Genomic DNA, 24022 nt, shown 5'->3' with positions numbered 1-24022 from the left:
TGGTATTACACGCCATTGCAATCAATTTTTTCGTTTTTAGCTGCGTTCAATCAGAACAGACAGAAGGTATTGTAAAATTTCCTCCGAGCCGGAGTTGAACTAGCGACCTAAGGATTCCTGTTCCCATACACCTACAGTCCTCCGCTCTACCAACTGAGCTATCGAAGGGCTTACATGTGCAGTGTCTGGTTTGTTGGACCATCGGATACATGGGACCTAACAGAGTCTGTGTTTTGCAAGAATTCCATGTTGCAAGGACTTGAACATAACAAAACTGTATCTGTCTGACTCTACATGTTCCTTCATGCCTGAGGCACTGAACATATTTCACATCAACATGAGTATCCTTCCTTTTTCCAACTCTTGGGCTGCGTTCAGACGCAGGGGAGTACAGGGAGCAATTTTGAGAAATTGATACTAGAGCATAGGACTGTGTTTTTTTGAATGTCACTTACCTTACTGTTGGTAGATCCAACGCTGTTGGACCATGGGATTGCACCCAACTTTTTCTCTGAAAATTGTCCTAACCTGTCTGGAACATGTCTTATGTTCGCTGTGTGTTACACTGCATGGGCACCTATAGCTACTGACTTAGAACCCTTCACCTTATCAAGTCAAAGGGAGTACAGGAAGCTGTTTTGATATTTCCCATACACCTACAGTGTCCCTCAAATGTATACTTGATTATAGGACGGTGGGAGTTTAATGTCAGCGACCTTTAATGTAGATCAGTCTTTTTTGACCTAAGGACTTGGCCCTACTTTCTGACTGAAAACTAGAGTAAAGTGGGAGGAAACATGTCTTCTTCCAACACACAGAGAAGTCTTTGCTTTTCCAACTGATCACTCAAAGGAGTACAGCTATACTATGAAATGGTATTACACGCCATTGCAATCAATTTTTTCGTTTTTAGCTGCGTTCAATCAGAACAGACAGAAGGTATTGTAAAATCTCCTCCGAGCCGGAGTTGAACCAGCGACCTAAGGATTCCTGTTCCCATACACCTACAGTCCTCCGCTCTACCAACTGAGCTATCGAAGGGATCACATGTGCAGTGTCTGGTTTGTTGGACCATCGGATACATGGGACCTAACAGAGTCTGTGTTTTGCAAGAATTCCATGTTGCAAGGACTTGAACATAACAAAACTGTATCTGTCTGACTCTACATGTTCCTTCATGCCTGAGGCACTGAACATATTTCACATCAACATGAGTATCCTTCCTTTTTCCAACTCTTGGGCTGCGTTCAGACGCAGGGGAGTACAGGGAGCAATTTTGAGAAATTGATACTAGAGCATAGGACTGTGTTTTTTTGAATGTCACTTACCTTACTGTTGGTAGATCCAACGCTGTTGGACCATGGGATTGCACCCAACTTTTTCTCTGAAAATTGTCCTAACCTGTCTGGAACATGTCTTATGTTCGCTGTGTGTTACACTGCATGGGCACCTATAGCTACTGACTTAGAACCCTTCACCTTATCAAGTCAAAGGGAGTACAGGAAGCTGTTTTGATATTTCCCATACACCTACAGTGTCCCTCAAATGTATACTTGATTGTAGGACGGTGGGAGTTTAATGTCAGCGACCTTTAATGTAGATCAGTCTTTTTTGACCTAAGGACTTGGCCCTACTTTCTGACTGAAAACTAGAGTAAAGTGGGAGGAAACATGTCTTCTTCCAACACACAGAGAAGTCTTTGCTTTTCCAACTGATCACTCAAAGGAGTACAGCTATACTATGAAATGGTATTACACGCCATTGCAATCAATTTTTTCGTTTTTAGCTGCGTTCAATCAGAACAGACAGAAGGTTTTGTAAAATGTCCTCCGAGCCGGAGTTGAACCAGCGACCTAAGGATTCCTGTTCCCATACACCTACAGTCCTCCGCTCTACCAACTGAGCTATCGAAGGGATCACATGTGCAGTGTCTGGTTTGTTGGACCATCGGATACATGGGACCTAACAGAGTCTGTGTTTTGCAAGAATTCCATGTTGCAAGGACTTGAACATAACAAAACTGTATCTGTCTGACTCTACATGTTCCTTCATGCCTGAGGCACTGAACATATTTCACATCAACATGAGTATCCTTCCTTTTTCCAACTCTTGGGCTGCGTTCAGACGCAGGGGAGTACAGGGAGCAATTTTGAGAAAATGATACTAGAGCATAGGACTGTGTTTTTTTGAATGTCACTTACCTTACTGTTGGTAGATCCAACGCTGTTGGACCATGGGATTGCACCCAACTTTTTCTCTGAAAATTGTCCTAACCTGTCTGGAACATGTCTTATGTTCGCTGTGTGTTACACTGCATGGGCACCTATAGCTACTGACTTAGAACCCTTCACCTTATCAAGTCAAAGGGAGTACAGGAAGCTGTTTTGATATTTCCCATACACCTACAGTGTCCCTCAAATGTATACTTGATTATAGGACGGTGGGAGTTTAATGTCAGCGACCTTTAATGTAGATCAGTCTTTTTTGACCTAAGGACTTGGCCCTACTTTCTGACTGAAAACTAGAGTAAAGTGGGAGGAAACATGTCTTCTTCCAACACACAGAGAAGTCTTTGCTTTTCCAACTGATCACTCAAAGGAGTACAGCTATACTATGAAATGGTATTACACGCCATTGCAATCAATTTTTTCGTTTTTAGCTGCGTTCAATCAGAACAGACAGAAGGTATTGTAAAATCTCCTCCGAGCCGGAGTTGAACCAGCGACCTAAGGATTCCTGTTCCCATACACCTACAGTCCTCCGCTCTACCAACTGAGCTATCGAAGGGCTCACATGTGCAGTGTCTGGTTTGTTGGACCATCGGATACATGGGACCTAACAGAGTCTGTGTTTTGCAAGAATTCCATGTTGCAAGGACTTGAACATAACAAAACTGTATCTGTCTGACTCTACATGTTCCTTCATGCCTGAGGCACTGAACATATTTCACATCAACATGAGTATCCTTCCTTTTTCCAACTCTTGGGCTGCGTTCAGACGCAGGGGAGTACAGGGAGCAATTTTGAGAAATTGATACTAGAGCATAGGACTGTGTTTTTTTGAATGTCACTTACCTTACTGTTGGTAGATCCAACGCTGTTGGACCATGGGATTGCACCCAACTTTTTCTCTGAAAATTGTCCTAACCTGTCTGGAACATGTCTTATGTTCGCTGTGTGTTACACTGCATGGGCACCTATAGCTACTGACTTAGAACCCTTCACCTTATCAAGTCAAAGGGAGTACAGGAAGCTGTTTTGATATTTCCCATACACCTACAGTGTCCCTCAAATGTATACTTGATTGTAGGACGGTGGGAGTTTAATGTCAGCGACCTTTAATGTAGATCAGTCTTTTTTGACCTAAGGACTTGGCCCTACTTTCTGACTGAAAACTAGAGTAAAGTGGGAGGAAACATGTCTTCTTCCAACACACAGAGAAGTCTTTGCTTTTCCAACTGATCACTCAAAGGAGTACAGCTATACTATGAAATGGTATTACACGCCATTGCAATCAATTTTTTCGTTTTTAGCTGCGTTCAATCAGAACAGACAGAAGGTATTGTAAAATCTCCTCCGAGCCGGAGTTGAACCAGCGACCTAAGGATTCCTGTTCCCATACACCTACAGTCCTCCGCTCTACCAACTGAGCTATCGAAGGGATCACATGTGCAGTGTCTGGTTTGTTGGACCATCGGATACATGGGACCTAACAGAGTCTGTGTTTTGCAAGAATTCCATGTTGCAAGGACTTGAACATAACAAAACTGTATCTGTCTGACTCTACATGTTCCTTCATGCCTGAGGCACTGAACATATTTCACATCAACATGAGTATCCTTCCTTTTTCCAACTCTTGGGCTGCGTTCAGACGCAGGGGAGTACAGGGAGCAATTTTGAGAAATTGATACTAGAGCATAGGACTGTGTTTTTTTGAATGTCACTTACCTTACTGTTGGTAGATCCAACGCTGTTGGACCATGGGATTGCACCCAACTTTTTCTCTGAAAATTGTCCTAACCTGTCTGGAACATGTCTTATGTTCGCTGTGTGTTACACTGCATGGGCACCTATAGCTACTGACTTAGAACCCTTCACCTTATCAAGTCAAAGGGAGTACAGGAAGCTGTTTTGATATTTCCCATACACCTACAGTGTCCCTCAAATGTATACTTGATTATAGGACGGTGGGAGTTTAATGTCAGCGACCTTTAATGTAGATCAGTCTTTTTTGACCTAAGGACTTGGCCCTACTTTCTGACTGAAAACTAGAGTAAAGTGGGAGGAAACATGTCTTCTTCCAACACACAGAGAAGTCTTTGCTTTTCCAACTGATCACTCAAAGGAGTACAGCTATACTATGAAATGGTATTACACGCCATTGCAATCAATTTTTTCGTTTTTAGCTGCGTTCAATCAGAACAGACAGAAGGTATTGTAAAATCTCCTCCGAGCCGGAGTTGAACCAGCGACCTAAGGATTCCTGTTCCCATACACCTACAGTCCTCCGCTCTACCAACTGAGCTATCGAAGGGATCACATGTGCAGTGTCTGGTTTGTTGGACCATCGGATACATGGGACCTAACAGAGTCTGTGTTTTGCAAGAATTCCATGTTGCAAGGACTTGAACATAACAAAACTGTATCTGTCTGACTCTACATGTTCCTTCATGCCTGAGGCACTGAACATATTTCACATCAACATGAGTATCCTTCCTTTTTCCAACTCTTGGGCTGCGTTCAGACGCAGGGGAGTACAGGGAGCAATTTTGAGAAATTGATACTAGAGCATAGGACTGTGTTTTTTTGAATGTCACTTACCTTACTGTTGGTAGATCCAACGCTGTTGGACCATGGGATTGCACCCAACTTTTTCTCTGAAAATTGTCCTAACCTGTCTGGAACATGTCTTATGTTCGCTGTGTGTTACACTGCATGGGCACCTATAGCTACTGACTTAGAACCCTTCACCTTATCAAGTCAAAGGGAGTACAGGAAGCTGTTTTGATATTTCCCATACACCTACAGTGTCCCTCAAATGTATACTTGATTGTAGGACGGTGGGAGTTTAATGTCAGCGACCTTTAATGTAGATCAGTCTTTTTTGACCTAAGGACTTGGCCCTACTTTCTGACTGAAAACTAGAGTAAAGTGGGAGGAAACATGTCTTCTTCCAACACACAGAGAAGTCTTTGCTTTTCCAACTGATCACTCAAAGGAGTACAGCTATACTATGAAATGGTATTACACGCCATTGCAATCAATTTTTTCGTTTTTAGCTGCGTTCAATCAGAACAGACAGAAGGTATTGTAAAATCTCCTCTGAGCCGGAGTTGAACCAGCAACCTAAGGATTCCTGTTCCCATACATCTACAGTCCTCCGCTCTACCAACTGAGCTATCGAAGGGCTCACATGTGCAGTGTCTGGTTTGTTGGACCATCGGATACATGGGACCTAACAGAGTCTGTGTTTTGCAAGAATTCCATGTTGCAAGGACTTGAACATAACAAAACTGTATCTGTCTGACTCTACATGTTCCTTCATGCCTGAGGCACTGAACATATTTCACATCAACATGAGTATCCTTCCTTTTTCCAACTCTTGGGCTGCGTTCAGACGCAGGGGAGTACAGGGAGCAATTTTGAGAAATTGATACTAGAGCATAGGACTGTGTTTTTTTGAATGTCACTTACCTTACTGTTGGTAGATCCAACGCTGTTGGACCATGGGATTGCACCCAACTTTTTCTCTGAAAATTGTCCTAACCTGTCTGGAACATGTCTTATGTTCGCTGTGTGTTACACTGCATGGGCACCTATAGCTACTGACTTAGAACCCTTCACCTTATCAAGTCAAAGGGAGTACAGGAAGCTGTTTTGATATTTCCCATACACCTACAGTGTCCCTCAAATGTATACTTGATTATAGGACGGTGGGAGTTTAATGTCAGCGACCTTTAATGTAGATCAGTCTTTTTTGACCTAAGGACTTGGCCCTACTTTCTGACTGAAAACTAGAGTAAAGTGGGAGGAAACATGTCTTCTTCCAACACACAGAGAAGTCTTTGCTTTTCCAACTGATCACTCAAAGGAGTACAGCTATACTATGAAATGGTATTACACGCCATTGCAATCAATTTTTTCGTTTTTAGCTGCGTTCAATCAGAACAGACAGAAGGTATTGTAAAATCTCCTCCGAGCCGGAGTTGAACCAGCGACCTAAGGATTCCTGTTCCCATACACCTACAGTCCTCCGCTCTACCAACTGAGCTATCGAAGGGCTCACATGTGCAGTGTCTGGTTTGTTGGACCATCGGATACATGGGACCTAACAGAGTCTGTGTTTTGCAAGAATTCCATGTTGCAAGGACTTGAACATAACAAAACTGTATCTGTCTGACTCTACATGTTCCTTCATGCCTGAGGCACTGAACATATTTCACATCAACATGAGTATCCTTCCTTTTTCCAACTCTTGGGCTGCGTTCAGACGCAGGGGAGTACAGGGAGCAATTTTGAGAAATTGATACTAGAGCATAGGACTGTGTTTTTTTGAATGTCACTTACCTTACTGTTGGTAGATCCAACGCTGTTGGACCATGGGATTGCACCCAACTTTTTCTCTGAAAATTGTCCTAACCTGTCTGGAACATGTCTTATGTTCGCTGTGTGTTACACTGCATGGGCACCTATAGCTACTGACTTAGAACCCTTCACCTTATCAAGTCAAAGGGAGTACAGGAAGCTGTTTTGATATTTCCCATACACCTACAGTGTCCCTCAAATGTATACTTGATTATAGGACGGTGGGAGTTTAATGTCAGCGACCTTTAATGTAGATCAGTCTTTTTTGACCTAAGGACTTGGCCCTACTTTCTGACTGAAAACTAGAGTAAAGTGGGAGGAAACATGTCTTCTTCCAACACACAGAGAAGTCTTTGCTTTTCCAACTGATCACTCAAAGGAGTACAGCTATACTATGAAATGGTATTACACGCCATTGCAATCAATTTTTTCGTTTTTAGCTGCGTTCAATCAGAACAGACAGAAGGTATTGTAAAATCTCCTCCGAGCCGGAGTTGAACCAGCGACCTAAGGATTCCTGTTCCCATACACCTACAGTCCTCCGCTCTACCAACTGAGCTATCGAAGGGCTCACATGTGCAGTGTCTGGTTTGTTGGACCATCGGATACATGGGACCTAACAGAGTCTGTGTTTTGCAAGAATTCCATGTTGCAAGGACTTGAACATAACAAAACTGTATCTGTCTGACTCTACATGTTCCTTCATGCCTGAGGCACTGAACATATTTCACATCAACATGAGTATCCTTCCTTTTTCCAACTCTTGGGCTGCGTTCAGACGCAGGGGAGTACAGGGAGCAATTTTGAGAAATTGATACTAGAGCATAGGACTGTGTTTTTTTGAATGTCACTTACCTTACTGTTGGTAGATCCAACGCTGTTGGACCATGGGATTGCACCCAACTTTTTCTCTGAAAATTGTCCTAACCTGTCTGGAACATGTCTTATGTTCGCTGTGTGTTACACTGCATGGGCACCTATAGCTACTGACTTAGAACCCTTCACCTTATCAAGTCAAAGGGAGTACAGGAAGCTGTTTTGATATTTCCCATACACCTACAGTGTCCCTCAAATGTATACTTGATTGTAGGACGGTGGGAGTTTAATGTCAGCGACCTTTAATGTAGATCAGTCTTTTTTGACCTAAGGACTTGGCCCTACTTTCTGACTGAAAACTAGAGTAAAGTGGGAGGAAACATGTCTTCTTCCAACACACAGAGAAGTCTTTGCTTTTCCAACTGATCACTCAAAGGAGTACAGCTATACTATGAAATGGTATTACACGCCATTGCAATCAATTTTTTCGTTTTTAGCTGCGTTCAATCAGAACAGACAGAAGGTTTTGTAAAATCTCCTCCGAGCCGGAGTTGAACCAGCGGCCTAAGGATTCCTGTTCCCATACACCTACAGTCCTCCGCTCTACCAACTGAGCTATCGAAGGGATCACATGTGCAGTGTCTGGTTTGTTGGACCATCGGATACATGGGACCTAACAGAGTCTGTGTTTTGCAAGAATTCCATGTTGCAAGGACTTGAACATAACAAAACTGTATCTGTCTGACTCTACATGTTCCTTCATGCCTGAGGCACTGAACATATTTCACATCAACATGAGTATCCTTCCTTTTTCCAACTCTTGGGCTGCGTTCAGACGCAGGGGAGTACAGGGAGCAATTTTGAGAAATTGATACTAGAGCATAGGACTGTGTTTTTTTGAATGTCACTTACCTTACTGTTGGTAGATCCAACGCTGTTGGACCATGGGATTGCACCCAACTTTTTCTCTGAAAATTGTCCTAACCTGTCTGGAACATGTCTTATGTTCGCTGTGTGTTACACTGCATGGGCACCTATAGCTACTGACTTAGAACCCTTCACCTTATCAAGTCAAAGGGAGTACAGGAAGCTGTTTTGATATTTCCCATACACCTACAGTGTCCCTCAAATGTATACTTGATTGTAGGACGGTGGGAGTTTAATGTCAGCGACCTTTAATGTAGATCAGTCTTTTTTGACCTAAGGACTTGGCCCTACTTTCTGACTGAAAACTAGAGTAAAGTGGGAGGAAACATGTCTTCTTCCAACACACAGAGAAGTCTTTGCTTTTCCAACTGATCACTCAAAGGAGTACAGCTATACTATGAAATGGTATTACACGCCATTGCAATCAATTTTTTCGTTTTTAGCTGCGTTCAATCAGAACAGACAGAAGGTATTGTAAAATCTCCTCCGAGCCGGAGTTGAACCAGCGACCTAAGGATTCCTGTTCCCATACACCTACAGTCCTCCGCTCTACCAACTGAGCTATCGAAGGGATCACATGTGCAGTGTCTGGTTTGTTGGACCATCGGATACATGGGACCTAACAGAGTCTGTGTTTTGCAAGAATTCCATGTTGCAAGGACTTGAACATAACAAAACTGTATCTGTCTGACTCTACATGTTCCTTCATGCCTGAGGCACTGAACATATTTCACATCAACATGAGTATCCTTCCTTTTTCCAACTCTTGGGCTGCGTTCAGACGCAGGGGAGTACAGGGAGCAATTTTGAGAAATTGATACTAGAGCATAGGACTGTGTTTTTTTGAATGTCACTTACCTTACTGTTGGTAGATCCAACGCTGTTGGACCATGGGATTGCACCCAACTTTTTCTCTGAAAATTGTCCTAACCTGTCTGGAACATGTCTTATGTTCGCTGTGTGTTACACTGCATGGGCACCTATAGCTACTGACTTAGAACCCTTCACCTTATCAAGTCAAAGGGAGTACAGGAAGCTGTTTTGATATTTCCCATACACCTACAGTGTCCCTCAAATGTATACTTGATTGTAGGACGGTGGGAGTTTAATGTCAGCGACCTTTAATGTAGATCAGTCTTTTTTGACCTAAGGACTTGGCCCTACTTTCTGACTGAAAACTAGAGTAAAGTGGGAGGAAACATGTCTTCTTCCAACACACAGAGAAGTCTTTGCTTTTCCAACTGATCACTCAAAGGAGTACAGCTATACTATGAAATGGTATTACACGCCATTGCAATCAATTTTTTCGTTTTTAGCTGCGTTCAATCAGAACAGACAGAAGGTATTGTAAAATCTCCTCCGAGCCGGAGTTGAACCAGCGACCTAAGGATTCCTGTTCCCATACACCTACAGTCCTCCGCTCTACCAACTGAGCTATCGAAGGGATCACATGTGCAGTGTCTGGTTTGTTGGACCATCGGATACATGGGACCTAACAGAGTCTGTGTTTTGCAAGAATTCCATGTTGCAAGGACTTGAACATAACAAAACTGTATCTGTCTGACTCTACATGTTCCTTCATGCCTGAGGCACTGAACATATTTCACATCAACATGAGTATCCTTCCTTTTTCCAACTCTTGGGCTGCGTTCAGACGCAGGGGAGTACAGGGAGCAATTTTGAGAAATTGATACTAGAGCATAGGACTGTGTTTTTTTGAATGTCACTTACCTTACTGTTGGTAGATCCAACGCTGTTGGACCATGGGATTGCACCCAACTTTTTCTCTGAAAATTGTCCTAACCTGTCTGGAACATGTCTTATGTTCGCTGTGTGTTACACTGCATGGGCACCTATAGCTACTGACTTAGAACCCTTCACCTTATCAAGTCAAAGGGAGTACAGGAAGCTGTTTTGATATTTCCCATACACCTACAGTGTCCCTCAAATGTATACTTGATTGTAGGACGGTGGGAGTTTAATGTCAGCGACCTTTAATGTAGATCAGTCTTTTTTGACCTAAGGACTTGGCCCTACTTTCTGACTGAAAACTAGAGTAAAGTGGGAGGAAACATGTCTTCTTCCAACACACAGAGAAGTCTTTGCTTTTCCAACTGATCACTCAAAGGAGTACAGCTATACTATGAAATGGTATTACACGCCATTGCAATCAATTTTTTCGTTTTTAGCTGCGTTCAATCAGAACAGACAGAAGGTATTGTAAAATCTCCTCCGAGCCGGAGTTGAACCAGCGACCTAAGGATTCCTGTTCCCATACACCTACAGTCCTCCGCTCTACCAACTGAGCTATCGAAGGGATCACATGTGCAGTGTCTGGTTTGTTGGACCATCGGATACATGGGACCTAACAGAGTCTGTGTTTTGCAAGAATTCCATGTTGCAAGGACTTGAACATAACAAAACTGTATCTGTCTGACTCTACATGTTCCTTCATGCCTGAGGCACTGAACATATTTCACATCAACATGAGTATCCTTCCTTTTTCCAACTCTTGGGCTGCGTTCAGACGCAGGGGAGTACAGGGAGCAATTTTGAGAAATTGATACTAGAGCATAGGACTGTGTTTTTTTGAATGTCACTTACCTTACTGTTGGTAGATCCAACGCTGTTGGACCATGGGATTGCACCCAACTTTTTCTCTGAAAATTGTCCTAACCTGTCTGGAACATGTCTTATGTTCGCTGTGTGTTACACTGCATGGGCACCTATAGCTACTGACTTAGAACCCTTCACCTTATCAAGTCAAAGGGAGTACAGGAAGCTGTTTTGATATTTCCCATACACCTACAGTGTCCCTCAAATGTATACTTGATTGTAGGACGGTGGGAGTTTAATGTCAGCGACCTTTAATGTAGATCAGTCTTTTTTGACCTAAGGACTTGGCCCTACTTTCTGACTGAAAACTAGAGTAAAGTGGGAGGAAACATGTCTTCTTCCAACACACAGAGAAGTCTTTGCTTTTCCAACTGATCACTCAAAGGAGTACAGCTATACTATGAAATGGTATTACACGCCATTGCAATCAATTTTTTCGTTTTTAGCTGCGTTCAATCAGAACAGACAGAAGGTATTGTAAAATCTCCTCCGAGCCGGAGTTGAACCAGCGACCTAAGGATTCCTGTTCCCATACACCTACAGTCCTCCGCTCTACCAACTGAGCTATCGAAGGGCTCACATGTGCAGTGTCTGGTTTGTTGGACCATCGGATACATGGGACCTAACAGAGTCTGTGTTTTGCAAGAATTCCATGTTGCAAGGACTTGAACATAACAAAACTGTATCTGTCTGACTCTACATGTTCCTTCATGCCTGAGGCACTGAACATATTTCACATCAACATGAGTATCCTTCCTTTTTCCAACTCTTGGGCTGCGTTCAGACGCAGGGGAGTACAGGGAGCAATTTTGAGAAATTGATACTAGAGCATAGGACTGTGTTTTTTTGAATGTCACTTACCTTACTGTTGGTAGATCCAACGCTGTTGGACCATGGGATTGCACCCAACTTTTTCTCTGAAAATTGTCCTAACCTGTCTGGAACATGTCTTATGTTCGCTGTGTGTTACACTGCATGGGCACCTATAGCTACTGACTTAGAACCCTTCACCTTATCAAGTCAAAGGGAGTACAGGAAGCTGTTTTGATATTTCCCATACACCTACAGTGTCCCTCAAATGTATACTTGATTATAGGACGGTGGGAGTTTAATGTCAGCGACCTTTAATGTAGATCAGTCTTTTTTGACCTAAGGACTTGGCCCTACTTTCTGACTGAAAACTAGAGTAAAGTGGGAGGAAACATGTCTTCTTCCAACACACAGAGAAGTCTTTGCTTTTCCAACTGATCACTCAAAGGAGTACAGCTATACTATGAAATGGTATTACACGCCATTGCAATCAATTTTTTCGTTTTTAGCTGCGTTCAATCAGAACAGACAGAAGGTATTGTAAAATCTCCTCCGAGCCGGAGTTGAACCAGCGACCTAAGGATTCCTGTTCCCATACACCTACAGTCCTCCGCTCTACCAACTGAGCTATCGAAGGGCTCACATGTGCAGTGTCTGGTTTGTTGGACCATCGGATACATGGGACCTAACAGAGTCTGTGTTTTGCAAGAATTCCATGTTGCAAGGACTTGAACATAACAAAACTGTATCTGTCTGACTCTACATGTTCCTTCATGCCTGAGGCACTGAACATATTTCACATCAACATGAGTATCCTTCCTTTTTCCAACTCTTGGGCTGCGTTCAGACGCAGGGGAGTACAGGGAGCAATTTTGAGAAATTGATACTAGAGCATAGGACTGTGTTTTTTTGAATGTCACTTACCTTACTGTTGGTAGATCCAACGCTGTTGGACCATGGGATTGCACCCAACTTTTTCTCTGAAAATTGTCCTAACCTGTCTGGAACATGTCTTATGTTCGCTGTGTGTTACACTGCATGGGCACCTATAGCTACTGACTTAGAACCCTTCACCTTATCAAGTCAAAGGGAGTACAGGAAGCTGTTTTGATATTTCCCATACACCTACAGTGTCCCTCAAATGTATACTTGATTGTAGGACGGTGGGAGTTTAATGTCAGCGACCTTTAATGTAGATCAGTCTTTTTTGACCTAAGGACTTGGCCCTACTTTCTGACTGAAAACTAGAGTAAAGTGGGAGGAAACATGTCTTCTTCCAACACACAGAGAAGTCTTTGCTTTTCCAACTGATCACTCAAAGGAGTACAGCTATACTATGAAATGGTATTACACGCCATTGCAATCAATTTTTTCGTTTTTAGCTGCGTTCAATCAGAACAGACAGAAGGTTTTGTAAAATCTCCTCCGAGCCGGAGTTGAACCAGCGGCCTAAGGATTCCTGTTCCCATACACCTACAGTCCTCCGCTCTACCAACTGAGCTATCGAAGGGATCACATGTGCAGTGTCTGGTTTGTTGGACCATCGGATACATGGGACCTAACAGAGTCTGTGTTTTGCAAGAATTCCATGTTGCAAGGACTTGAACATAACAAAACTGTATCTGTCTGACTCTACATGTTCCTTCATGCCTGAGGCACTGAACATATTTCACATCAACATGAGTATCCTTCCTTTTTCCAACTCTTGGGCTGCGTTCAGACGCAGGGGAGTACAGGGAGCAATTTTGAGAAATTGATACTAGAGCATAGGACTGTGTTTTTTTGAATGTCACTTACCTTACTGTTGGTAGATCCAACGCTGTTGGACCATGGGATTGCACCCAACTTTTTCTCTGAAAATTGTCCTAACCTGTCTGGAACATGTCTTATGTTCGCTGTGTGTTACACTGCATGGGCACCTATAGCTACTGACTTAGAACCCTTCACCTTATCAAGTCAAAGGGAGTACAGGAAGCTGTTTTGATATTTCCCATACACCTACAGTGTCCCTCAAATGTATACTTGATTGTAGGACGGTGGGAGTTTAATGTCAGCGACCTTTAATGTAGATCAGTCTTTTTTGACCTAAGGACTTGGCCCTACTTTCTGACTGAAAACTAGAGTAAAGTGGGAGGAAACATGTCTTCTTCCAACACACAGAGAAGTCTTTGCTTTTCCAACTGATCACTCAAAGGAGTACAGCTATACTATGAAATGGTATTACACGCCATTGCAATCAATTTTTTCGTTTTTAGCTGCGTTCAATCAGAACAGACAGAAGGTATTGTAAAATCTCCTCCGAGCCGGAGTTGAACCAGCGACCTAAGGATTCCTGTTCCCATACACCTACAGTCCTCCGCTCTACCAACTGAGCTATCGAAGGGATCACATGTGCAGTGTCTGGTTTGTTGGACCATCGGATACATGGGACCTAACAGAGTCTGTGTTTTGCAAGAATTCCATGTTGCAAGGACTTGAACATAACAAAACTGTATCTGTCTGACTCTACATGTTCCTTCATGCCTGAGGCACTGAACATATTTCACATCAACATGAGTATCCTTCCTTTTTCCAACTCTTGGGCTGCGTTCAGACGCAGGGGAGTACAGGGAGCAATTTTGAGAAATTGATACTAGAGCATAGGACTGTGTTTTTTTGAATGTCACTTACCTTACTGTTGGTAGATCCAACGCTGTTGGACCATGGGATTGCACCCAACTTTTTCTCTGAAAATTGTCCTAACCTGTCTGGAACATGTCTTATGTTCGCTGTGTGTTACACTGCATGGGCACCTATAGCTACTGACTTAGAACCCTTCACCTTATCAAGTCAAAGGGAGTACAGGAAGCTGTTTTGATATTTCCCATACACCTACAGTGTCCCTCAAATGTATACTTGATTATAGGACGGTGGGAGTTTAATGTCAGCGACCTTTAATGTAGATCAGTCTTTTTTGACCTAAGGACTTGGCCCTACTTTCTGACTGAAAACTAGAGTAAAGTGGGAGGAAACATGTCTTCTTCCAACACACAGAGAAGTCTTTGCTTTTCCAACTGATCACTCAAAGGAGTACAGCTATACTATGAAATGGTATTACACGCCATTGCAATCAATTTTTTCGTTTTTAGCTGCGTTCAATCAGAACAGACAGAAGGTATTGTAAAATCTCCTCCGAGCCGGAGTTGAACCAGCGACCTAAGGATTCCTGTTCCCATACACCTACAGTCCTCCGCTCTACCAACTGAGCTATCGAAGGGATCACATGTGCAGTGTCTGGTTTGTTGGACCATCGGATACATGGGACCTAACAGAGTCTGTGTTTTGCAAGAATTCCATGTTGCAAGGACTTGAACATAACAAAACTGTATCTGTCTGACTCTACATGTTCCTTCATGCCTGAGGCACTGAACATATTTCACATCAACATGAGTATCCTTCCTTTTTCCAACTCTTGGGCTGCGTTCAGACGCAGGGGAGTACAGGGAGCAATTTTGAGAAATTGATACTAGAGCATAGGACTGTGTTTTTTTGAATGTCACTTACCTTACTGTTGGTAGATCCAACGCTGTTGGACCATGGGATTGCACCCAACTTTTTCTCTGAAAATTGTCCTAACCTGTCTGGAACATGTCTTATGTTCGCTGTGTGTTACACTGCATGGGCACCTATAGCTACTGACTTAGAACCCTTCACCTTATCAAGTCAAAGGGAGTACAGGAAGCTGTTTTGATATTTCCCATACACCTACAGTGTCCCTCAAATGTATACTTGATTATAGGACGGTGGGAGTTTAATGTCAGCGAACTTTAATGTAGATCAGTCTTTTTTGACCTAAGGACTTGGCCCTACTTTCTGACTGAAAACTAGAGTAAAGTGGGAGGAAACATGTCTTCTTCCAACACACAGAGAAGTCTTTGCTTTTCCAACTGATCACTCAAAGGAGTACAGCTATACTATGAAATGGTATTACACGCCATTGCAATCAATTTTTTCGTTTTTAGCTGCGTTCAATCAGAACAGACAGAAGGTATTGTAAAATCTCCTCCGAGCCAGAGTTGAACCAGCGACCTAAGGATTCCTGTTCCCATACACCTACAGTCCTCCGCTCTACCAACTGAGCTATCGAAGGGATCACATGTGCAGTGTCTGGTTTGTTGGACCATCGGATACATGGGACCTAACAGAGTCTGTGTTTTGCAAGAATTCCATGTTGCAAGGACTTGAACATAACAAAACTGTATCTGTCTGACTCTACATGTTCCTTCATGCCTGAGGCACTGAACATATTTCACATCAACATGAGTATCCTTCCTTTTTCCAACTCTTGGGCTGCGTTCAGACGCAGGGGAGTACAGGGAGCAATTTTGAGAAATTGATACTAGAGCATAGGACTGTGTTTTTTTGAATGTCACTTACCTTACTGTTGGTAGATCCAACGCTGTTGGACCATGGGATTGCACCCAACTTTTTCTCTGAAAATTGTCCTAACCTGTCTGGAACATGCCTTATGTTCGCTGTGTGTTACACTGCATGGGCACCTATAGCTACTGACTTAGAACCCTTCACCTTATCAAGTCAAAGGGAGTACAGGAAGCTGTTTTGATATTTCCCATACACCTACAGTGTCCCTCAAATGTATACTTGATTGTAGGACGGTGGGAGTTTAATGTCAGCGACCTTTAATGTAGATCAGTCTTTTTTGACCTAAGGACTTGGCCCTACTTTCTGACTGAAAACTAGAGTAAAGTGGGAGGAAACATGTCTTCTTCCAACACACAGAGAAGTCTTTGCTTTTCCAACTGATCACTCAAAGGAGTACAGCTATACTATGAAATGGTATTACACGCCATTGCAATCAATTTTTTCGTTTTTAGCTGCGTTCAATCAGAACAGACAGAAGGTTTTGTAAAATCTCCTCCGAGCCAGAGTTGAACCAGCGACCTAAGGATTCCTGTTCCCATACACCTACAGTCCTCCGCTCTACCAACTGAGCTATCGAAGGGATCACATGTGCAGTGTCTGGTTTGTTGGACCATCGGATACATGGGACCTAACAGAGTCTGTGTTTTGCAAGAATTCCATGTTGCAAGGACTTGAACATAACAAAACTGTATCTGTCTGACTCTACATGTTCCTTCATGCCTGAGGCACTGAACATATTTCACATCAACATGAGTATCCTTCCTTTTTCCAACTCTTGGGCTGCGTTCAGACGCAGGGGAGTACAGGGAGCAATTTTGAGAAATTGATACTAGAGCATAGGACTGTGTTTTTTTGAATGTCACTTACCTTACTGTTGGTAGATCCAACGCTGTTGGACCATGGGATTGCACCCAACTTTTTCTCTGAAAATTGTCCTAACCTGTCTGGAACATGTCTTATGTTCGCTGTGTGTTACACTGCATGGGCACCTATAGCTACTGACTTAGAACCCTTCACCTTATCAAGTCAAAGGGAGTACAGGAAGCTGTTTTGATATTTCCCATACACCTACAGTGTCCCTCAAATGTATACTTGATTGTAGGACGGTGGGAGTTTAATGTCAGCGACCTTTAATGTAGATCAGTCTTTTTTGACCTAAGGACTTGGCCCTACTTTCTGACTGAAAACTAGAGTAAAGTGGGAGGAAACATGTCTTCTTCCAACACACAGAGAAGTCTTTGCTTTTCCAACTGATCACTCAAAGGAGTACAGCTATACTATGAAATGGTATTACACGCCATTGCAATCCATTTTTTCGTTTTTAGCTGCGTTCAATCAGAACAGACAGAAGGTATTGTAAAATCTCCTCCGAGCCGGAGTTGAACCAGCGACCTAAGGATTCCTGTTCCCATACACCTACAGTCCTCCGCTCTACCAACTGAGCTATCGAAGGGATCACATGTGCAGTGTCTGGTTTGTTGGACCATCGGATACATGGGACCTAACAGAGTCTGTGTTTTGCAAGAATTCCATGTTGCAAGGACTTGAACATAACAAAACTGTATCTGTCTGACTCTACATGTTCCTTCATGCCTGAGGCACTGAACATATTTCACATCAACATGAGTATCCTTCCTTTTTCCAACTCTTGGGCTGCGTTCAGACGCAGGGGAGTACAGGGAGCAATTTTGAGAAATTGATACTAGAGCATAGGACTGTGTTTTTTTGAATGTCACTTACCTTACTGTTGGTAGATCCAACGCTGTTGGACCATGGGATTGCACCCAACTTTTTCTCTGAAAATTGTCCTAACCTGTCTGGAACATGTCTTATGTTCGCTGTGTGTTACACTGCATGGGCACCTATAGCTACTGACTTAGAACCCTTCACCTTATCAAGTCAAAGGGAGTACAGGAAGCTGTTTTGATATTTCCCATACACCTACAGTGTCCCTCAAATGTATACTTGATTGTAGGACGGTGGGAGTTTAATGTCAGCGACCTTTAATGTAGATCAGTCTTTTTTGACCTAAGGACTTGGCCCTACTTTCTGACTGAAAACTAGAGTAAAGTGGGAGGAAACATGTCTTCTTCCAACACACAGAGAAGTCTTTGCTTTTCCAACTGATCACTCAAAGGAGTACAGCTATACTATGAAATGGTATTACACGCCATTGCAATCAATTTTTTCGTTTTTAGCTGCGTTCAATCAGAACAGACAGAAGGTATTGTAAAATCTCCTCCGAGCCGGAGTTGAACCAGCGACCTAAGGATTCCTGTTCCCATACACCTACAGTCCTCCGCTCTACCAACTGAGCTATCGAAGGGATCACATGTGCAGTGTCTGGTTTGTTGGACCATCGGATACATGGGACCTAACAGAGTCTGTGTTTTGCAAGAATTCCATGTTGCAAGGACTTGAACATAACAAAACTGTATCTGTCTGACTCTACATGTTCCTTCATGCCTGAGGCACTGAACATATTTCACATCAACATGAGTATCCTTCCTTTTTCCAACTCTTGGGCTGCGTTCAGACGCAGGGGAGTACAGGGAGCAATTTTGAGAAATTGATACTAGAGCATAGGACTGTGTTTTTTTGAATGTCACTTACCTTACTGTTGGTAGATCCAACGCTGTTGGACCATGGGATTGCACCCAACTTTTTCTCTGAAAATTGTCCTAACCTGTCTGGAACATGTCTTATGTTCGCTGTGTGTTACACTGCATGGGCACCTATAGCTACTGACTTAGAACCCTTCACCTTATCAAGTCAAAGGGAGTACAGGAAGCTGTTTTGATATTTCCCATACACCTACAGTGTCCCTCAAATGTATACTTGATTGTAGGACGGTGGGAGTTTAATGTCAGCGACCTTTAATGTAGATCAGTCTTTTTTGACCTAAGGACTTGGCCCTACTTTCTGACTGAAAACTAGAGTAAAGTGGGAGGAAACATGTCTTCTTCCAACACACAGAGAAGTCTTTGCTTTTCCAACTGATCACTCAAAGGAGTACAGCTATACTATGAAATGGTATTACACGCCATTGCAATCAATTTTTTCGTTTTTAGCTGCGTTCAATCAGAACAGACAGAAGGTATTGTAAAATCTCCTCCGAGCCGGAGTTGAACCAGCGACCTAAGGATTCCTGTTCCCATACACCTACAGTCCTCCGCTCTACCAACTGAGCTATCGAAGGGATCACATGTGCAGTGTCTGGTTTGTTGGACCATCGGATACATGGGACCTAACAGAGTCTGTGTTTTGCAAGAATTCCATGTTGCAAGGACTTGAACATAACAAAACTGTATCTGTCTGACTCTACATGTTCCTTCATGCCTGAGGCACTGAACATATTTCACATCAACATGAGTATCCTTCCTTTTTCCAACTCTTGGGCTGCGTTCAGACGCAGGGGAGTACAGGGAGCAATTTTGAGAAATTGATACTAGAGCATAGGACTGTGTTTTTTTGAATGTCACTTACCTTACTGTTGGTAGATCCAACGCTGTTGGACCATGGGATTGCACCCAACTTTTTCTCTGAAAATTGTCCTAACCTGTCTGGAACATGTCTTATGTTCGCTGTGTGTTACACTGCATGGGCACCTATAGCTACTGACTTAGAACCCTTCACCTTATCAAGTCAAAGGGAGTACAGGAAGCTGTTTTGATATTTCCCATACACCTACAGTGTCCCTCAAATGTATACTTGATTGTAGGACGGTGGGAGTTTAATGTCAGCGACCTTTAATGTAGATCAGTCTTTTTTGACCTAAGGACTTGGCCCTACTTTCTGACTGAAAACTAGAGTAAAGTGGGAGGAAACATGTCTTCTTCCAACACACAGAGAAGTCTTTGCTTTTCCAACTGATCACTCAAAGGAGTACAGCTATACTATGAAATGGTATTACACGCCATTGCAATCAATTTTTTCGTTTTTAGCTGCGTTCAATCAGAACAGACAGAAGGTATTGTAAAATCTCCTCCGAGCCGGAGTTGAACCAGCGACCTAAGGATTCCTGTTCCCATACACCTACAGTCCTCCGCTCTACCAACTGAGCTATCGAAGGGCTCACATGTGCAGTGTCTGGTTTGTTGGACCATCGGATACATGGGACCTAACAGAGTCTGTGTTTTGCAAGAATTCCATGTTGCAAGGACTTGAACATAACAAAACTGTATCTGTCTGACTCTACATGTTCCTTCATGCCTGAGGCACTGAACATATTTCACATCAACATGAGTATCCTTCCTTTTTCCAACTCTTGGGCTGCGTTCAGACGCAGGGGAGTACAGGGAGCAATTTTGAGAAATTGATACTAGAGCATAGGACTGTGTTTTTTTGAATGTCACTTACCTTACTGTTGGTAGATCCAACGCTGTTGGACCATGGGATTGCACCCAACTTTTTCTCTGAAAATTGTCCTAACCTGTCTGGAACATGTCTTATGTTCGCTGTGTGTTACACTGCATGGGCACCTATAGCTACTGACTTAGAACCCTTCACCTTATCAAGTCAAAGGGAGTACAGGAAGCTGTTTTGATATTTCCCATACACCTACAGTGTCCCTCAAATGTATACTTGATTGTAGGACGGTGGGAGTTTAATGTCAGCGACCTTTAATGTAGATCAGTCTTTTTTGACCTAAGGACTTGGCCCTACTTTCTGACTGAAAACTAGAGTAAAGTGGGAGGAAACATGTCTTCTTCCAACACACAGAGAAGTCTTTGCTTTTCCAACTGATCACTCAAAGGAGTACAGCTATACTATGAAATGGTATTACACGCCATTGCAATCAATTTTTTCGTTTTTAGCTGCGTTCAATCAGAACAGACAGAAGGTATTGTAAAATCTCCTCCGAGCCGGAGTTGAACCAGCGACCTAAGGATTCCTGTTCCCATACACCTACAGTCCTCCGCTCTACCAACTGAGCTATCGAAGGGCTCACATGTGCAGTGTCTGGTTTGTTGGACCATCGGATACATGGGACCTAACAGAGTCTGTGTTTTGCAAGAATTCCATGTTGCAAGGACTTGAACATAACAAAACTGTATCTGTCTGACTCTACATGTTCCTTCATGCCTGAGGCACTGAACATATTTCACATCAACATGAGTATCCTTCCTTTTTCCAACTCTTGGGCTGCGTTCAGACGCAGGGGAGTACAGGGAGCAATTTTGAGAAATTGATACTAGAGCATAGGACTGTGTTTTTTTGAATGTCACTTACCTTACTGTTGGTAGATCCAACGCTGTTGGACCATGGGATTGCACCCAACTTTTTCTCTGAAAATTGTCCTAACCTGTCTGGAACATGTCTTATGTTCGCTGTGTGTTACACTGCATGGGCACCTATAGCTACTGACTTAGAACCCTTCACCTTATCAAGTCAAAGGGAGTACAGGAAGCTGTTTTGATATTTCCCATACACCTACAGTGTCCCTCAAATGTATACTTGATTGTAGGACGGTGGGAGTTTAATGTCAGCGACCTTTAATGTAGATCAGTCTTTTTTGACCTAAGGACTTGGCCCTACTTTCTGACTGAAAACTAGAGTAAAGTGGGAGGAAACATGTCTTCTTCCAACACACAGAGAAGTCTTTGCTTTTCCAACTGATCACTCAAAGGAGTACAGCTATACTATGAAATGGTATTACACGCCATTGCAATCAATTTTTTCGTTTTTAGCTGCGTTCAATCAGAACAGACAGAAGGTTTTGTAAAATCTCCTCCGAGCCGGAGTTGAACCAGCGACCTAAGGATTCCTGTTCCCATACACCTACAGTCCTCCGCTCTACCAACTGAGCTATCGAAGGGCTCACATGTGCAGTGTCTGGTTTGTTGGACCATCGGATACATGGGACCTAACAGAGTCTGTGTTTTGCAAGAATTCCATGTTGCAAGGACTTGAACATAACAAAACTGTATCTGTCTGACTCTACATGTTCCTTCATGCCTGAGGCACTGAACATATTTCACATCAACATGAGTATCCTTCCTTTTTCCAACTCTTGGGCTGCGTTCAGACGCAGGGGAGTACAGGGAGCAATTTTGAGAAATTGATACTAGAGCATAGGACTGTGTTTTTTTGAATGTCACTTACCTTACTGTTGGTAGATCCAACGCTGTTGGACCATGGGATTGCACCCAACTTTTTCTCTGAAAATTGTCCTAACCTGTCTGGAACATGTCTTATGTTCGCTGTGTGTTACACTGCATGGGCACCTATAGCTACTGACTTAGAACCCTTCACCTTATCAAGTCAAAGGGAGTACAGGAAGCTGTTTTGATATTTCCCATACACCTACAGTGTCCCTCAAATGTATACTTGATTGTAGGACGGTGGGAGTTTAATGTCAGCGACCTTTAATGTAGATCAGTCTTTTTTGACCTAAGGACTTGGCCCTACTTTCTGACTGAAAACTAGAGTAAAGTGGGAGGAAACATGTCTTCTTCCAACACACAGAGAAGTCTTTGCTTTTCCAACTGATCACTCAAAGGAGTACAGCTATACTATGAAATGGTATTACACGCCATTGCAATCAATTTTTTCGTTTTTAGCTGCGTTCAATCAGAACAGACAGAAGGTATTGTAAAATCTCCTCCGAGCCGGAGTTGAACCAGCGACCTAAGGATTCCTGTTCCCATACACCTACAGTCCTCCGCTCTACCAACTGAGCTATCGAAGGGATCACATGTGCAGTGTCTGGTTTGTTGGACCATCGGATACATGGGACCTAACAGAGTCTGTGTTTTGCAAGAATTCCATGTTGCAAGGACTTGAACATAACAAAACTGTATCTGTCTGACTCTACATGTTCCTTCATGCCTGAGGCACTGAACATATTTCACATCAACATGAGTATCCTTCCTTTTTCCAACTCTTGGGCTGCGTTCAGACGCAGGGGAGTACAGGGAGCAATTTTGAGAAATTGATACTAGAGCATAGGACTGTGTTTTTTTGAATGTCACTTACCTTACTGTTGGTAGATCCAACGCTGTTGGACCATGGGATTGCACCCAACTTTTTCTCTGAAAATTGTCCTAACCTGTCTGGAACATGTCTTATGTTCGCTGTGTGTTACACTGCATGGGCACCTATAGCTACTGACTTAGAACCCTTCACCTTATCAAGTCAAAGGGAGTACAGGAAGCTGTTTTGATATTTCCCATACACCTACAGTGTCCCTCAAATGTATACTTGATTGTAGGACGGTGGGAGTTTAATGTCAGCGACCTTTAATGTAGATCAGTCTTTTTTGACCTAAGGACTTGGCCCTACTTTCTGACTGAAAACTAGAGTAAAGTGGGAGGAAACATGTCTTCTTCCAACACACAGAGAAGTCTTTGCTTTTCCAACTGATCACTCAAAGGAGTACAGCTATACTATGAAATGGTATTACACGCCATTGCAATCAATTTTTTCGTTTTTAGCTGCGTTCAATCAGAACAGACAGAAGGTATTGTAAAATCTCCTCCGAGCCGGAGTTGAACCAGCGACCTAAGGATTCCTGTTCCCATACACCTACAGTCCTCCGCTCTACCAACTGAGCTATCGAAGGGATCACATGTGCAGTGTCTGGTTTGTTGGACCATCGGATACATGGGACCTAACAGAGTCTGTGTTTTGCAAGAATTCCATGTTGCAAGGACTTGAACATAACAAAACTGTATCTGTCTGACTCTACATGTTCCTTCATGCCTGAGGCACTGAACATATTTCACATCAACATGAGTATCCTTCCTTTTTCCAACTCTTGGGCTGCGTTCAGACGCAGGGGAGTACAGGGAGCAATTTTGAGAAATTGATACTAGAGCATAGGACTGTGTTTTTTTGAATGTCAC

At 43.0% G+C, this 24022-nt stretch overlaps 28 non-coding genes across 28 annotated transcripts; all 28 read right to left on the bottom strand.

Moving 5' to 3' along the window:
* Positions 1–79: 79 nt before the first annotated feature.
* trnay-gua (transfer RNA tyrosine (anticodon GUA)) lies at positions 80–168 on the bottom strand. Its single transcript is given in 2 exon segments — positions 80–115; positions 132–168. It is a non-coding gene; the product is annotated as a tRNA-Tyr (tRNA).
* A 784-nt stretch (positions 169–952) lies between these two features.
* On the bottom strand, positions 953–1041 carry trnay-gua (transfer RNA tyrosine (anticodon GUA)). Its single transcript is given in 2 exon segments — positions 953–988; positions 1005–1041. It is a non-coding gene; the product is annotated as a tRNA-Tyr (tRNA).
* Positions 1042–1825: 784 nt separating this feature from the next.
* Positions 1826–1914, bottom strand: trnay-gua (transfer RNA tyrosine (anticodon GUA)). Its single transcript is given in 2 exon segments — positions 1826–1861; positions 1878–1914. It is a non-coding gene; the product is annotated as a tRNA-Tyr (tRNA).
* A 784-nt stretch (positions 1915–2698) lies between these two features.
* On the bottom strand, positions 2699–2787 carry trnay-gua (transfer RNA tyrosine (anticodon GUA)). Its single transcript is given in 2 exon segments — positions 2699–2734; positions 2751–2787. It is a non-coding gene; the product is annotated as a tRNA-Tyr (tRNA).
* A 784-nt stretch (positions 2788–3571) lies between these two features.
* trnay-gua (transfer RNA tyrosine (anticodon GUA)) lies at positions 3572–3660 on the bottom strand. The gene is given in 2 exon segments: positions 3572–3607; positions 3624–3660. It is a non-coding gene; the product is annotated as a tRNA-Tyr (tRNA).
* A 784-nt stretch (positions 3661–4444) lies between these two features.
* trnay-gua (transfer RNA tyrosine (anticodon GUA)) lies at positions 4445–4533 on the bottom strand. The gene is given in 2 exon segments: positions 4445–4480; positions 4497–4533. It is a non-coding gene; the product is annotated as a tRNA-Tyr (tRNA).
* A 784-nt stretch (positions 4534–5317) lies between these two features.
* trnay-gua (transfer RNA tyrosine (anticodon GUA)) lies at positions 5318–5406 on the bottom strand. The gene is given in 2 exon segments: positions 5318–5353; positions 5370–5406. It is a non-coding gene; the product is annotated as a tRNA-Tyr (tRNA).
* A 784-nt stretch (positions 5407–6190) lies between these two features.
* On the bottom strand, positions 6191–6279 carry trnay-gua (transfer RNA tyrosine (anticodon GUA)). The gene is given in 2 exon segments: positions 6191–6226; positions 6243–6279. It is a non-coding gene; the product is annotated as a tRNA-Tyr (tRNA).
* A 784-nt stretch (positions 6280–7063) lies between these two features.
* On the bottom strand, positions 7064–7152 carry trnay-gua (transfer RNA tyrosine (anticodon GUA)). The gene is given in 2 exon segments: positions 7064–7099; positions 7116–7152. It is a non-coding gene; the product is annotated as a tRNA-Tyr (tRNA).
* Positions 7153–7936: 784 nt separating this feature from the next.
* On the bottom strand, positions 7937–8025 carry trnay-gua (transfer RNA tyrosine (anticodon GUA)). Its single transcript is given in 2 exon segments — positions 7937–7972; positions 7989–8025. It is a non-coding gene; the product is annotated as a tRNA-Tyr (tRNA).
* Positions 8026–8809: 784 nt separating this feature from the next.
* On the bottom strand, positions 8810–8898 carry trnay-gua (transfer RNA tyrosine (anticodon GUA)). The gene is given in 2 exon segments: positions 8810–8845; positions 8862–8898. It is a non-coding gene; the product is annotated as a tRNA-Tyr (tRNA).
* A 784-nt stretch (positions 8899–9682) lies between these two features.
* On the bottom strand, positions 9683–9771 carry trnay-gua (transfer RNA tyrosine (anticodon GUA)). Its single transcript is given in 2 exon segments — positions 9683–9718; positions 9735–9771. It is a non-coding gene; the product is annotated as a tRNA-Tyr (tRNA).
* Positions 9772–10555: 784 nt separating this feature from the next.
* Positions 10556–10644, bottom strand: trnay-gua (transfer RNA tyrosine (anticodon GUA)). Its single transcript is given in 2 exon segments — positions 10556–10591; positions 10608–10644. It is a non-coding gene; the product is annotated as a tRNA-Tyr (tRNA).
* Positions 10645–11428: 784 nt separating this feature from the next.
* On the bottom strand, positions 11429–11517 carry trnay-gua (transfer RNA tyrosine (anticodon GUA)). The gene is given in 2 exon segments: positions 11429–11464; positions 11481–11517. It is a non-coding gene; the product is annotated as a tRNA-Tyr (tRNA).
* Positions 11518–12301: 784 nt separating this feature from the next.
* On the bottom strand, positions 12302–12390 carry trnay-gua (transfer RNA tyrosine (anticodon GUA)). Its single transcript is given in 2 exon segments — positions 12302–12337; positions 12354–12390. It is a non-coding gene; the product is annotated as a tRNA-Tyr (tRNA).
* Positions 12391–13174: 784 nt separating this feature from the next.
* On the bottom strand, positions 13175–13263 carry trnay-gua (transfer RNA tyrosine (anticodon GUA)). Its single transcript is given in 2 exon segments — positions 13175–13210; positions 13227–13263. It is a non-coding gene; the product is annotated as a tRNA-Tyr (tRNA).
* Positions 13264–14047: 784 nt separating this feature from the next.
* On the bottom strand, positions 14048–14136 carry trnay-gua (transfer RNA tyrosine (anticodon GUA)). Its single transcript is given in 2 exon segments — positions 14048–14083; positions 14100–14136. It is a non-coding gene; the product is annotated as a tRNA-Tyr (tRNA).
* Positions 14137–14920: 784 nt separating this feature from the next.
* On the bottom strand, positions 14921–15009 carry trnay-gua (transfer RNA tyrosine (anticodon GUA)). The gene is given in 2 exon segments: positions 14921–14956; positions 14973–15009. It is a non-coding gene; the product is annotated as a tRNA-Tyr (tRNA).
* Positions 15010–15793: 784 nt separating this feature from the next.
* trnay-gua (transfer RNA tyrosine (anticodon GUA)) lies at positions 15794–15882 on the bottom strand. The gene is given in 2 exon segments: positions 15794–15829; positions 15846–15882. It is a non-coding gene; the product is annotated as a tRNA-Tyr (tRNA).
* A 784-nt stretch (positions 15883–16666) lies between these two features.
* Positions 16667–16755, bottom strand: trnay-gua (transfer RNA tyrosine (anticodon GUA)). The gene is given in 2 exon segments: positions 16667–16702; positions 16719–16755. It is a non-coding gene; the product is annotated as a tRNA-Tyr (tRNA).
* A 784-nt stretch (positions 16756–17539) lies between these two features.
* Positions 17540–17628, bottom strand: trnay-gua (transfer RNA tyrosine (anticodon GUA)). Its single transcript is given in 2 exon segments — positions 17540–17575; positions 17592–17628. It is a non-coding gene; the product is annotated as a tRNA-Tyr (tRNA).
* Positions 17629–18412: 784 nt separating this feature from the next.
* On the bottom strand, positions 18413–18501 carry trnay-gua (transfer RNA tyrosine (anticodon GUA)). The gene is given in 2 exon segments: positions 18413–18448; positions 18465–18501. It is a non-coding gene; the product is annotated as a tRNA-Tyr (tRNA).
* A 784-nt stretch (positions 18502–19285) lies between these two features.
* trnay-gua (transfer RNA tyrosine (anticodon GUA)) lies at positions 19286–19374 on the bottom strand. The gene is given in 2 exon segments: positions 19286–19321; positions 19338–19374. It is a non-coding gene; the product is annotated as a tRNA-Tyr (tRNA).
* Positions 19375–20158: 784 nt separating this feature from the next.
* On the bottom strand, positions 20159–20247 carry trnay-gua (transfer RNA tyrosine (anticodon GUA)). The gene is given in 2 exon segments: positions 20159–20194; positions 20211–20247. It is a non-coding gene; the product is annotated as a tRNA-Tyr (tRNA).
* A 784-nt stretch (positions 20248–21031) lies between these two features.
* trnay-gua (transfer RNA tyrosine (anticodon GUA)) lies at positions 21032–21120 on the bottom strand. The gene is given in 2 exon segments: positions 21032–21067; positions 21084–21120. It is a non-coding gene; the product is annotated as a tRNA-Tyr (tRNA).
* A 784-nt stretch (positions 21121–21904) lies between these two features.
* trnay-gua (transfer RNA tyrosine (anticodon GUA)) lies at positions 21905–21993 on the bottom strand. The gene is given in 2 exon segments: positions 21905–21940; positions 21957–21993. It is a non-coding gene; the product is annotated as a tRNA-Tyr (tRNA).
* Positions 21994–22777: 784 nt separating this feature from the next.
* Positions 22778–22866, bottom strand: trnay-gua (transfer RNA tyrosine (anticodon GUA)). Its single transcript is given in 2 exon segments — positions 22778–22813; positions 22830–22866. It is a non-coding gene; the product is annotated as a tRNA-Tyr (tRNA).
* A 784-nt stretch (positions 22867–23650) lies between these two features.
* trnay-gua (transfer RNA tyrosine (anticodon GUA)) lies at positions 23651–23739 on the bottom strand. Its single transcript is given in 2 exon segments — positions 23651–23686; positions 23703–23739. It is a non-coding gene; the product is annotated as a tRNA-Tyr (tRNA).
* Positions 23740–24022: the final 283 nt, after the last annotated feature.

Source organism: Rhamphochromis longiceps, linkage group LG10, assembly GCF_057381845.1.
Source record: "Rhamphochromis longiceps isolate RC_006_pf linkage group LG10, R_longiceps_female_GT1.1, whole genome shotgun sequence".
NCBI lineage: Eukaryota > Metazoa > Chordata > Actinopteri > Cichliformes > Cichlidae > Rhamphochromis > Rhamphochromis longiceps.
The sequence above is the reverse complement of the archived record's forward strand: the minus strand, read 5'-3'. Positions and strand labels throughout refer to the sequence as shown.